This window comes from Mastigoproctus giganteus, chromosome 7 (genome assembly GCF_048544385.1).
Source record: "Mastigoproctus giganteus isolate SK-2022 chromosome 7, ASM4854438v1, whole genome shotgun sequence".
NCBI lineage: Eukaryota > Metazoa > Arthropoda > Arachnida > Uropygi > Thelyphonidae > Mastigoproctus > Mastigoproctus giganteus.
The window spans coordinates 52,987,581-53,000,675 of NC_143581.1; the positions used below are offsets into that span (position 1 = coordinate 52,987,581).

General features: G+C 38.6%; 1 protein-coding gene across 2 annotated transcripts in view; it reads right to left on the minus strand.

Annotated features, from left to right (window-relative positions):
* nbs (nibrin) overlaps positions 1-13,095 on the minus strand; it is a 315,228-nt gene that overhangs the window by 181,227 nt on the left and 120,906 nt on the right. The gene's annotated exons all lie outside the window — the stretch shown is intronic.

The following is a 13,095-nucleotide window of genomic DNA, read 5'->3' on the forward strand; positions in this document are numbered from 1 at the left end:
GCCCAGACGATGACTTAAAAACTGTTGGGATAGCAGTATTCTGCACCCTGACAGAAACCTGACATAACAAAACGCCCCAGGACTACCCTGCCATGTGTAGGAACCTGGGGCCCCACACCAAATAAGTAACCATGTAGGGGAGGGAGATGTACAGGCAGCCAGGGAAGCAGATTAACTGAAAAATATCAGTAAGCTAGTAGCAAGGGGAATCAATGTAGAATGAAAGAAGAATGAATGAATGAGAATGAAAGATAGAATAAATAGGCTGGGCACTGAGTGAACTAGGAAGTATGGTAAAAGGGAAGAAATGGTAGTTTTGGTGAAAGAAAGAGTGACCTAACATGAGGGAAAGAGAGAGAGTGAATGGGAATGAATGGAAGAGCAAATGTAACTGGACGAAAGAATACAAAGTTAAAAATAACTTACATTACTTTATATATACTGTACCAACAAACATTTAATAACCACATAAACACTATCACTACATTCTCCACTGGCCTGCAAAAAAAAAAAAAAAAAAAAACCCTTGCGGCTAGGCCTGCACCACAAATGAATAACAGTAAGTTGCAGTGCCCAGAGAGTGCAGTGCAGAAAGTAAGAGTCGAATAAATGAGATGAGAGCTAGAAGAATGAATAAAAGTGTAAGCATGTGAGAAAAAGAACACAAACCATAAATGCTACAGTTAAGTACACACTAACCCTAGTTTTAATTAGTATTTAAATTTACACTACACATCATTGCATCCCCTTCTGGTGTGTGAGAAAAAGATGAATGAGTTGAGTGAAAAAAAAAAAAAAAAAATATATATATATATATAAAAAACTTGGAAAAGAAAAAAAATATATAAAATATGAAAAAAGTATTTAAAAAAAAATAATAAATAAAAAATAATAATAAAAAAAAAAAAAGAATGCAAGTAGAGTGAGAATGCAGATTATGAATGAAGTAAATGTGTGTCTCTCCCACCCCTCGCCTGTTGGGTTCCCCACTGCCAGCTAACACATCCCACCCCCGGAGTGGGATGGGCAGCTTGACCTTCATACTGGATTCGACACTGCTTGACTTTCATACTGGATTCGACACTGCTTGGACATGACACCGACGAAGACATTCTGCGGGTTTGCTGCCAACACGCCATTGGCGATCTGAACTGGGTACTCTAACCTGGTTCCCTTTATGGGGGGGGGGGCGCACACTGTGTGGGTTGTCGTGAGCCCACACATGAGCATTGTGCTGATTGAATAAGCCTTCCCGAGTGAAATAAGCCTCATCCGTGACCAAAACATAGGCTGGAAAATTCAAGTCTTGAACACTTTCTTGGAGAAACCACTGCGCAAAAGCCACACATGCAGGATGATCTTGGGGCAGCAGTAACTGAACCCTTTGGAGATGAAAGGGGTGTAAGGAATCATTGTGTGAGATATGCTGTACACTGCAACGAGACACTCCTAAGGCAGAGGCAACGGCATGTGTGCTGGTAGTAGGATTATTCTGGATGGCATTCAACACACTTTCTTCCATGCTGGGAGTTCGCATTGAACGTGGTCTGCCCGCACTAATCCTCCTGTTACCTCTAAATGACCCATAATCGCACAAATTTTGATGCACACGTGCAAACAATCGGTGGTCCAGTACATGTCTGTCTGGGAGGCGTTCTCCATAAATTCGTTGAGCGGCTCGTCTATTGCCCTCTGCTAATCCATACACTAGGTGCATGTCTGCCAACTCACAGTTCATATATCGATGCATGCTCTTCGTGAAGCGACTACTGCTTAAATGAATAAACCAGAAATTTTCTCTCGCAAACTGATGAACAGTGCTGTTTATTTGTTATTTGGTTTTTAGGAGCATTAGCAACTAAGGCCATATTGCTCCGGAGATATGCGGTGGTCATTCCCTGACCTTTCCGTATACTACGTATTTGGTGGGCATGGGCTCGAACCATGGTCTAATCAAGAAGCGTGTGCTACGCACTGCTGCTCCTGCCCACCTGGCTGCGGAGGCGCCGAACAGTGCTGTCTACCGACTTACAGTGACGTTTCCGGTTATGGGTTCCTATGCAATTCACATTCCTTTAGATGTTACCTACCACCCCTAAACGTTTGTACCAATATTTTTGAGACACCCTGTATAATTTTCCTTATATAAGAAACCTACAGACACAGGTTGCACTCTGGATTTTCCTTCTAACTACCCCTTTCACATAAAGGTAGATGTTATCTGCTCCTACCTCAGAGTAATTCTTGCTATTTGTGATGAGATGTCTCTGAAAAACTGAGTTCTTGTTCAAGAACAATGGGTATTCTTAGGACATGATCCTGAATATCACTGACAGGCTGGAGTGTCACAGTGCATCTAGCAGTAGTCCGCCAATATATATTTGTTCCAAAAACCTTGGTAGTAATAGTTTTCTATTGATTTTATGTCTAGATGGAATTGTTCCCCTCCTGCTTGTCACTCACCTTGGTGATGAAGCCTTATTCTGATAGAGAAAGAAGTCTAAACACAGCTGCAAGAAATGAAATTTCAATAACATATGGCATTCCATTTTTTATATGTATCAAACAGTTTCTGAACTCTATCTTCATATGTGAGAGACATATGGTTACTCAAAAACTTCCACAAACATTTGAAAGCCAGTAATACTTTCAGTTCTAATAGACTGAGGCATTTTTCAATGCTCTATTGTCAGGGAGACAGGGAACACACTATGCAAGAAGGATAGGTGGAACAGGACCAGGGTTTTTTGCCAGGGGCAAAAGTTGATGATGTTGTAAAGCAGATATCATCTTTTAGGGTCACAAAAGGTGATATTGTTGTACATGTTGGAACTAATGACATTAAGAGTAAGTGATCTGCAGATTTACTCAGCAAGTACAGGTCAATGTTGAAAAAAAGTTGTGAGTTAAGGTTGAATGTGAAAGTGTCTGCAATTCTACCCAGACACGATGGGGGGAGAGTATATGATGAGAGCCTTGTCGATCAATTTGGTCCTGGAGAGATTGTGCAAGGCTCAACAGGTAAAACTTTTTTCAGCTTGGTCTGTGCTTGCTGACGGGACAGACTGCTTCTACAGGGATGGGATACACTTAAATAGAAAGGGTGCAAGAATATTTGCTGATGCTATCGAGGCAGTGTTAGGCGGGTTGGAAAACTGCTAGCTTGGAGGGATACACAGACTAAAAGGTTAACAGTGGCCGCATGCAGAGGCAAAAGTGATTCTTGCACTGCTTCTATTAGAATGAGCAGCTGACTGGAAAGCAAGGTAATGTAGATTCCCAGGACTGCTGGGAGTCATAGGGGAACATGTAAATACATGGGCTGTGTTAGGGTAATGAAGAGTCGGAACATGTGCATGTACACCAATGCTAGGAGTATAGTTAATAAATTTGATGAGCTTGAAGTGCTAGTCAAGACATCAAAGGCAGATATTGTTGGGATATGAGAGAGGTAATGTCACACAGATATAAGTGCAGAATTGGAATTTGGGGAGTACAATGTGTACAGGAAGGATAGACAGGATAGGAAGGGAGGAGGGGATATGCTGTTAGTTAAGAAACACAAAATCTAAGGAAGTGCATCCAATTGATGTTGGTGGACAGTGCAATGTTTAGTCTGTTGGGTGTGACATAAGCACTGGGAAAGGAAAAATGAGAGTAGGTGTGTGTTATAGGCCTAATGAATCTGATGAGTATAATGAGAAATTGTGCAGAGAAATAGAGTGGGCCAGTAAATCGGAATGTCTTATAATGGCGGATTTTAACTTTCCAGGTGTTGACTGGAACTTGTGGTTTGGTCACTCACACACTAGCAAGACTTTTGTGGATTTATTGGATGACTGTTTTCTACAGCAACATGTTCAAAAGACAACCAAAGGGAGTAATACTCATGATCTGATTATCAGCAGTGATTATTCATGCATTAAGAATTTGCAGATAAAGGAACCACTGGGAGACAGTGATCACAATGTATTGATATGGAAATTACTTAAAAATGTAACTATCATCGAGGCTAAAGAGAAGGGCTTTGCTTTCATAAAGGTGACTACTGGGGTCTCAAACAGTTTTTAAATTCTGTATAGCGGGATCAACAGATGATATTACCAAAGTTGAATTCTAATTGGGAAGCCTTCAGGGACTTAAATTTGGAGGCTACTAGGCTTTTCATTCCAACTAAGAAATACTGTTCAAGGTTTAGGCCTAAATGGATTTCAGATGAATTAATGAGGCTCGTGGCAGAGAAGAAAAATGTATGGGATGCATATAAAGTGTCAGCTGACACAGAAGCCTATGGCAGATATAAAGTAGTGTATAATCAAGTCACAAAGGAGGTTAGGCAGGCAAAAGCAGATTATGAGAAATTTTTCACAAAGGATGCAAAGAAAAACAGCAAAGAGTTCTTTACTTATGTAAACTCTTGAAGGAAAGGGATGAATCAGATTGGATCACTTAACATAGATAGCTAGACTACTGATGATCATGCTCAGGTAGCTGATAAACTGAATGAGTATTTTGCACCTACATTCACATATGAGGAGTTATTCAATGAGGGGAATGCCAGAAGTTTATCAAACTCTAACAGGGAGCTAAGTGATTTTGTAATAACAGAGAGTAAAGAGGAGGAGAAATTAAGTTAAACATAAAAAAGGCACCTGGGAGTGGATGGGATCTATCCAGCAGAGAGGAAGTAAGCAAATCCTTAGCAATAATTATGAGAGCTTCTTTGGACTCGGGAGGTCCCCACGGACTGGAGGTGTGCAAATGTATCACCAATTCACAAAGGGGGTTCAAAAGGTGACACAATTAACTATAGACCTATTAGTTTAACTTGTGTTCCAGGGAAAATAATTGAGTCACTGCTTAAAGAAGCACTGCAGGATCATCTAGACAAGACTGCAGGAATAGTTAAGACACAGCATGGGTTTGTTAAAGGGAGGTCTTGTCTGACCAATCTGATTGGATACTATGATGTGGTCACAAAGGAACCGAATGCCAAAAATAATTTTGATATCATATACTTGGATTTCAGGAAAGCTTTTGATACTGTTGCACATGGAAGACTACTGCACAAATTGGAGCAGTGTGGCATTGGAGGCAAATTGCTTGTGGATAAAGGGATGGTTGAGTGGGAGGCGACAGAGAGTGGTAATCAATGGACACTGCTCTTCGTGGACAAATGCTATTGGTGAAGTTCCCCAGGGTTCGATGTTGGGCCCATTGTTGTTTTGTATATTTATCAATGATATTGACAAAGGTATATCAGGTTTAATGTCCTAGTTTGCAGATGATACAAAGGTTGGCAGGGTTGTTAACGTCAATAAAGACAGTACGCTACTCCAACTGGATCTAGATAAGTTGGGCAAATGGACTGAGAAATGGCAACTGAAGTTTAACATTGACAAATGCAAAGTACTGCATTTCTTTGCAATAACTGAAGAGAAACGTACCAACTATGCGGTACTACACTCAGGGAAGTGGAAAGTGAAAAAGACTTGGGGGTAATTGTGCAGTCAAATATGAAGTTTGCTGAGCAGCGAAGACGGGCTGCCATGGCAGGTCATGGAGTCTTGTCAATGATATATAGGAATTTTGCTACAGGGACAGGGAGGTGATTATACCGTTATACAAGGCAATGGTCAAGCCACACCTATAGTACTGTGTACAGGTCTGGAGGACTCATTTTAGGAAGGACGTAGAGTTGTTAGAACCAGTACAAAGAAGGGCAACAAGATTGGTGAGGGAAACAAAAGGGTGCTCTTACCAAGAAAGGCTTAAGTTCTGCAAATTGCAGAGCCTGGAGAGTAGGCACCTACAAGGTGTATAAGGCCTTAAATGGGTTGAGGAAGCTGAATGCTGATTGGATTCTTCCTCTTGCTCAGATTAAGAACCTTAGGGGGCACAGTTTCAAATTGAGGAAAGACAGTTGTAGAACAGATGTGCAGAAATTTGCCTTTAGCCAGCAGGTAGTTGATTGTTGGAAAAGACTTCCATCTTTTGTTGTGGATGTTGACAGCCTAAATAAATTTAAGGCTGAGCTGGACAGGCATCTGGAACAAATGAAGGGGTGAAATGGAAGGTGTTTTTTTTTTGGCTGATGCTGCATAAGCTTGCTTTCTTGCATCATATGCCTCTACTAATGCTATTGCTTTCATTCTGTAGAAGTTCTCTGATTTGAGGTACCACAAAGATTACCCCTCTCTCACTTTCATGTCACTGATATTTGGAAATTTCTCCCTTAAATAACAAAATCCTCTCAAATTCATCTTGCCCATCACTTTCACAAAACTTTTTATTAGGTCAAGTTTAATAAGTAGAGGTGGAAAGAAATCTTCAGTGGATCCACTAACCGAACATACTGCACACTACTCCTTCCATGCCAGTCAAATCTGATGTAATGGTCTGCAGTAGAACAGCTGTCCCACAGACACAGGAAACAACAGTACTTTGTGAATCCTCCTTGCATGGTCATTAACAAACCAATGACTTTGAAGTTACCACAGATATTCCATCCATCAAGTAGTATCTTCATATTATAGTTTCTCCTTTAGATAAACAGTGGAAAATGGAAGGCTTTAAGTATATAGCAAATATAGACTTTTCTTTAAGGAATCAATGAAGAGGAACTATTCAGATGTAATGTGTACTTGCCTTAAAAACTACACTGATATCATGGCAGTAACAGAGTAGCATTTACTGTAAACAAAGAAATGCCAAAGCTTGGTTTCTTTTTTTGATAGTGAAACATTCTGATGCTCTTCTTAAACAAGTGTTTTTGCTTTAGTCTCAAAGTGAGAAGTTCAGTTTTATTTCTGGAGAGAGCTAGATCACTAAGGAGATCATTCAAGTCATCTTGTTGGGTAAACAGTTCTGGGTCCAATGTCTCTTATAGATAGGATAAAGTTTTTAGGATTCTGCTAACTGCACCTTCATTTCATCTTCTAAAGAATCTGGTCCATGTTGTGAAGGTACTGGAATTGGAATATCATCATGAGGGATGGGCTCATTGCTGAATCTATGTTCAGATAAATTACCTTGTGCTTATTTTTTTGCTGATTACATTCACATTACAAAAGTAACAATCTTCAGTCTTCTGGCTCTCTCTCCATATGATATCAGTAGGGCCAATAAGCACTGACTTTTTCCTTTTGCTCAACCAGTCACATAATCTATTCAAACATGCAGTTCAAATAAAATCTGGTAACAAAATATTATTCTGGTTACCTAGAGGACAGCAAAAGTATAACTGGCAAATTTTCCAAATATCTATTATGATTGCATGCTGCTGTGATTTAATTAGGAAAAGGCTATACACATATCAGAATTTCTTGGGGTGATTTTTACACTTTTGAGGCATGACAATAAAATGTATTTCAGTAATTCACTGAATCTTACCTGAAACAACTTATAATCAAATAATTCAATTATAAAATAACAAAGATACAGATATAATCAAATTACATAAATACGAGTGTGTAAATAATAATAATAAATAAATAATAGTTATGTTTGTAAACATAGATATGTGAGTGGTATAATCAGGCTCATCATGTTCATGTAATCAGCCTCATCACAAAAACTGTGTCATTATTTTTGTCACTGTTATCTTTTAATTACCATCATCATTATTACTATTATTATTTAATTTGCTTACTCAAGGCTATGAAACTTTTTTTATTACTTTCAATAACATTTTATTCTTTTGTTTACTTATCCAATTTTCTTTAAGTTTAATTTCAATTTGCTTGACTGAAGATTTGTACAGTTTGACTAATGTTATTTGCCTTTCCCTCAGCACTGAATCTTACCTGAAACAACTTATAATCAAATAATTCAATTATAAAATAACAAAGATACAGATATAATCAAATTACATAAATACGAGTGTGTAAATAATAATAATAAATAAATAATAGTTATGTTTGTAAACATAGATATGTGAGTAGTATAATCAGGCTCATCATGTTCATGTAATCAGCCTCATCACAAAAACTGTATCATTATTTTTGTCACTGTTATCTTTTAATTACCATCATCATTATTACTATTATTATTTAATTTGCTTACTCAAGGCTATGAAACTTTTTTTATTACTTTCAATAACATTTTATTCTTTTGTTTACTTATCCAATTTTCTTTAAGTTTAATTTCAATTTGCTTGACTGAAGATTTGTACAGTTTGACTAATGTTATTTGCCTTTCCCTCAGCAAAAGTTCATTTTCTATAAAATCCAATAATGTAAGCTCTATTAGTAATCAGAATTACACCAAAACTTCACCTAAGAAATATATGACACAGAATGCCAAGAAGTCTATATAAATTATGCTTTTTAGTGACATACAAAAATTATACTTCTAGAGGGTGGGGAGCAAAAGTAGGAATTGTGTAATCCAAGCTCTCAAATTGACCTGTGATACAAAGCTCAAAGTGAATAAATTTTACATGCTTCCTAGCACTGTTTGAGGTCTCGTGTTACACAGCCCTTCTGCTCTACTCCTTCCAAAAGAGTGATTTTTGTATGTCACTAAAAAACATAATTTGTTTGTATGACTTCTGGACATTCAGTGTCATGTTTATCAGGTGGAGTAAAATTAACTTTGATTACTGTAAAACTACAATCAGATTGCAAAAAACAGAATATCCTCCAACCATTCTGAGAAAAGAAATGCCAACAAGTGAATCAACAAATGAGGAATGAAATGCCAGCAAGTGAGATCAACAAATGAGGAAGGAAATGCCAACAAGTGAAATAAACAAATCAGGAAGGAACTGCCAGCAAGTGAGATCAACAAATACCATTTGCTTTCCAAATCGCATTTGTTGATCTTTTATAAAGTTATAAATATTATAAAAATTTTGTCCACATCTAGGGTGATGCTTCAGAATCTCTCTTAATCTTCTGCACAAAGAGTAGTGAACTTAATGAAATCCCCAATTCACAAAGTGGGATCAAAGGTGACATGAGTAACTCACCAAAGTAACTGCTTCTTTTTCACTTAACCCATCTACTTCTTCCTTCAGAACAACTCACTATGTACTTCTTGAAAATTACATTTACAGAAATTCATGTCAAGTTTCGGCAAGAATCTGCTGTCTTCTCAACCAATGTGTTAGAGCACTATAGGTTCCAATAGCCATTCCTCTTTAGAGTTAGAATAACTCCAAGGAGGAATGGCTATAAAAATAAAATGTTTCTAAGAGTGATGATGGCTTGATCAATGGCTGAATATTCAACCAAATCCAGAATTTTTTGCACAGGTACATGGCAAGTAAAAAACTTTAATGTTGAGTTCTTAGAAAGAATCAATTATTCTATCCCTTGCCCAAAATGATCTGCCCTACACCTGGGTAATATTTTTGCTATGTAAAGGAATTTTATGCTATGTACTTGAAACATTTATAAAATAAATTTAATCCATGCTATGGAAAAATGTTCATCCTTACAGAGTTCACCAAGTAGGGACAGATATTTGGACATTTGGTCCTTGAGGCTGTCACATACATTCTCTGAAATATGTCAAGCTCTGCTTGCTACCTGGGAGTCTAAAATGCTGATGGAAGTAATATTCGGGTGACACTCAAGTAAAGTGGACCTAATTTCAGCAAAGTTTGGTTGTTCTGTGACAGCCAAACCTCTGCACCTTCACGATGGTGGGACGGTTAGTAACCCTGGGGATAACCCATATGTGCAAGTCCTAAAATACAGCACCTAGCACACTAGAGGTGCCTACCCAGGTGCGAACCAACATAAAGAGGGGTCGAGGTGTGGCACCCAAACCACATGGAGGAATGCCACACCTCTGCATTACCAGGCAATACTATGTGGTAGATGACTCTCACCAACCGGTGAAATAACCATTCCACTTTACTTATTGGAGCCTTGAAGTGGTGGAACCCATGTTTAGTCTCAAGAGCAAAACTCTGGCAACTCCTCCCCCCCCCCCACCACAATCCCTTTCATCATACAGAATGACTGATGACTTTTGAGGTAATGATGGACATCATGGCAAGATCCAATCTTCCCAATATTTCAAGGGTACATCTAAAATGGTGTGGCGCCTCCGTAGCCAGGTGGGAAGGAGCAGCAGTGCGTAGCACACGCTTCTTGATTAGACCGGGGTTCGAGCCTGTCACCACCAAATACGGAGGATGCGGAAAGGTCATTCAGGGAATGACCACCGCATATCCCGGAGCAATATGGCCTTAGTTGCTAATGCTCCTAAAAACCAAATAACAAACAAACAAACTAAAATGGTGTTTGCAGGCTGGCCACTAGAAAGTCCACTGGATCGGACCTATTGGTCCAGTCCGGTGGACTATCTAGTGGCTTCCTGATAAACTAGTGTATCTCACTGCCTCTACCCTGCCAGATAGTGACTGGAGGGAGTCCGAGTAGTGTGCATGGGGGGGGGCATTGTCGAGGCCACATTACATCAAGGAGCTGGGTTTATGCTTACCAAGTATACGTCATATCCAAAAATTTTATTACTTTACCTTTTCTTATTCTCTTTTGTCAAACTAATACAACAAACTTATCTGCAAAAAGATCTAAACTTCCCAAACACTTCCTCATTCATTTCACAAATATACATGGTCTCATTCTAATCTCAATGATGTCAATTTACACTTACAGTCTGCCAAACCCCATGTACTTTTTTTGACAGAATCTCAGTTACCAGTTGATTCAACCACTGCTCATCTCAGTTGTCTGAATGATTCGCTGTATGGTTCCTTTTGTTCCAAAGGTGGTACTTGTGCATATGTCCATTCTGATATTCCCGGTCAGAGACTTACTATTTGGAATCTCCTCTGACTTAAAATATATCTACCACATTCTGTCAAATTCATCTCTTGCCTCTATCATTCTCCCAACTCCACCAATCACTTGCAACTCTTTGACTTCCTCTCTTTGTAAGGCTTTTGCAATTACTAATGATCATGCACAGATTGTTCCTTTACCTACCAGGATACGAGACAATGCTAACCACACACCCAACATGCTTGGTCTTTTTCTCACAAACAACCCTTCTAAGTACATGGTTGAAGTGAGTGGTACTTTAGGCACCTCAGATCACAACTTGGTGATTGTCTCTTCTCCAATGGAGCCTTTATCTCATGGCTATTCCATTTTGCATTACAAGAATGCAAAATGGGATGACCTGCGAGATTTCTTTTCCTTGGTCGGATTACTGTTCCAAAACTTCTGATGTCAAAATTTGCTCAGATCGTGTCAGTGAAATTATTCTTGTAGGAATGGAATTCCTTTATTCCACTTTCCACCTTAAAATCTCGTCCTTCATCTAAACCTTAGTTTTCCAATAAATGTGCTAAGGCTGTTCAAGAGAAGGATGTCGCATATCATAATTGGCTTGTTTCTAATTCTTCAGTTTCATTTTCTGCCTACACCAAAGCTTGCAACAATTGTAAAGCAGTTATTTATCAGACCAGTTCAAACTAGATTTCGAACAGGCTAAGAGCAGAAAATTTGCTTCTTGTCCAAATGGTAGTCAAGCATCCTGGTGTCTTGTCAAAGCTACTGGTTGCAACTTTGGCCCATCTCTGTTCCCACCTCTGTTAAAAGCAGATGTTCTATTGCCACTTCAGCCAAAGATAAAGCTGACCTGCTAGCATCTTATTTTTCTTCCAACTCAGATGACCTTACTTAGATGCCTAGTTCCTGAACTTTAAAACTTAGATGTCAAATTTCCAAACTTTGAAGCTCATCCTGTAAGTATACTTATTTTCATCCATAAGAAGTCTTGTTACCCTCCTTTGTGCTGTTTCAAGTATGATGACATTCCTAAAAATGAGGCCTCCAAATTGTTAAAGTATTCAAAAGATACTTGCCTTTACCATTTCATTGATTCTTTATCTTCTACCAGTTAACCATTCATTTATCCACCATAGCAATCTCCCCACAATACCACACTTCTCCAATTTAGGCACAAGAGGTTCAACATGATGTTGTTGTTGTTTGTTTGTTATTTGGTTTTTAGGAGCTTTAGCAACTAAGGCCATATTGCTCCAGGGAAATGCGGTGGTCATTCCCTGATCTTTCTGCATCCTCCATATTTGGTGGGCACGGGCTCGAACCCTGGTCTAATCAAGAAATGTGTGCTACGCACTGCTGCTCCTGCCCACCTGGCTCATATTGAACCACCTGACGGCAGTTCAACATGAGACTGTATCAAAAGCCTTTCTAAAATCAAGGTTATTCCATCTAATTCCCCTGTGACTACCTCATAACACCTTAGTTGATTGTTCAGATAAGATCTTTCTCTAACAAAACCATGTAGTGACTCACTTATAATATCTTGACTATCAAGGTGACTGAACTGCATCTGTAATCAGATTCCACATAATTTTTCCTGTCACAGGCTTACAAGGCTATCCTCCATGGCAGAATACTGATTTTTGCAATTGTCACTCATTTCTAGATGTCTAGGTGTGATAGCCAATCCCAGATGATGGGAGTAGTGCATTTCCTCATGAGTTATTCTGAGTTTTTCAGCCCACACAACATGCAAATCAGCCTCAGAAAACAAACTTCTACACAAATACTACACAATGGGGAAATACGGTCTAAGTCACTGATACACCTAAAACCTTACAACAATAACAATAACTTGTAAGACCACAGCTGTCTGGGTTGCTCTTAAAGCTCTTTGTGTATGGAGAAATATTTGCACATTTCTAATTTCTGGAACCCCATCTGAGTTTAAGAATGTCTCCATTAGTATAAGGGTTTAGCAATCTTCTTAGCTAGTTCTTTCAGTATAATATGGTGGAATATGAATGAAGTACATAATCCTGAACCATTACAATAAAATCAAGCTCACATTGCCAAATAATACTGTCAAAAGCTGACTCACTCAAGCCAAGCTTTAACTAAATATCTGATGTTTATCAATTAAATTTACTGTTACAGTTAAAGTAACTGAATAACAGTTAATTCAGTTTTAAATGAAAAACTGACTTAACTATTAAATTTTAAAAAAGCATACTGTTCTTGCACAATATCAAGCTCCATACTGCCAGAACAAAATGCAGAAAAAAAAATTCTGATTCTAAAATGGAAACTTCTGTGTTATCCACCA